Here is a 1,317-nt window from a genome sequence, read left to right as displayed (position 1 = left end):
TCCGTGGCAGCAACCCCTTGCTTCTTCTGATGAGCACACCTGGATGGGCTGCAGCTTTCCAAAGTCAGGCTCTTGAGTTGAATCTGCTGGCAAGACTTATCCTAATGGATTGCCTGACCTATGTAAATGGGTCTGACAAGTATGTAATCTCTCTCTTGGCCATTCATTCTTCTGGTGCCTGACTCTGCTGGTCCTTGCTTCAGTAAGCTTTCCCCTTTCCTAGCCTGGCTTGTGGGGAAGGGATTTCCTCTTGTCAAGGCACTTCCCTCCCTTGTTTTGGGGTACTTTTAAAAATTTATTTATTTATTTTATTTTTTTCTCAATTTTTATTAACATTTTCCATGATTATAAAAAATATCCCATGGTAACACCCTCCTCCCCCCCCCCCCACTTTCCCCTTTGAAATTCCATTCTCCATCTATCCCCTCCCCATCTCAATCATTCTACTTACATATATACAATACCAACCTATTAAGTACCCTCCTCCCTTCCTTTCTCTTCCCTTTATACCTCCTTTTTAACTTACTGACCTCTGCTTTTTTATTTTGTTACATGTGTGACCTCTCTTTAAGCTCCAAGCCCTTAGCCTGAACTTTCATGTTTTTCTTCCATGTGCATGTGCCTTCTCCAGAGGCTTCCTCCCCGGAGATTTCTGTATGTGAAGGTGGTTCCATCCATTCTCCCTTATCTCTTTCCAGCCTGGAAAGGAGAAGAATTCCCCTTCTGGGTTGAATCTTTTAGTTAGGCTTCCTCTAGCTCAAAATTCCCTCTGAAATAAACCTAACAATTCATAATGTACCCTTTTTGGAGTAGGTTTTTTTAAAAAAATTCTTTGCTTAATCAGATAAAACTTAAACTTTTTGCCCACAGGGCTGGGAATTCCTGAATGTCTATAGAGTTTAATTCCTTCCTTAACTCCAAAGTCCAACATAAATAGGACATAGGGTAAGATGGTAAACCATCGATGAGGCATACATAAATGGTAGCCATAAAAACTACCAAATAATAGGTTGTGGTGGCACAAATCTCAATCCCCTTACTGAGGTTGCTGAAGCAGAAATATCATGAGTTTAAGGTCAGACTTGGTTGCATAGCAAGTTTAAAGTTGACTTTGACTACACAAAGTAAGTCTATAAAAGAACAACAGGGTTCCAGAGCTAAACGCCACTCTAAGTGCATGGGAGGGAAGAAACCACCAGAAGGCCAGCTACGAGTAGGGCCATGTGTCATTGTGAGACAAGGTTGAGTGGGGTAGCTATGTAGCAGGGCTAGACACCATTCCAAGGCAGCTGCCTGGGAGGGGACACATGAAGATAA

Source organism: Jaculus jaculus, chromosome 3, assembly GCF_020740685.1.
Source record: "Jaculus jaculus isolate mJacJac1 chromosome 3, mJacJac1.mat.Y.cur, whole genome shotgun sequence".
Taxonomy (NCBI): Eukaryota; Metazoa; Chordata; class Mammalia; order Rodentia; family Dipodidae; genus Jaculus; species Jaculus jaculus.
This window is presented reverse-complemented; position numbering follows the sequence as displayed.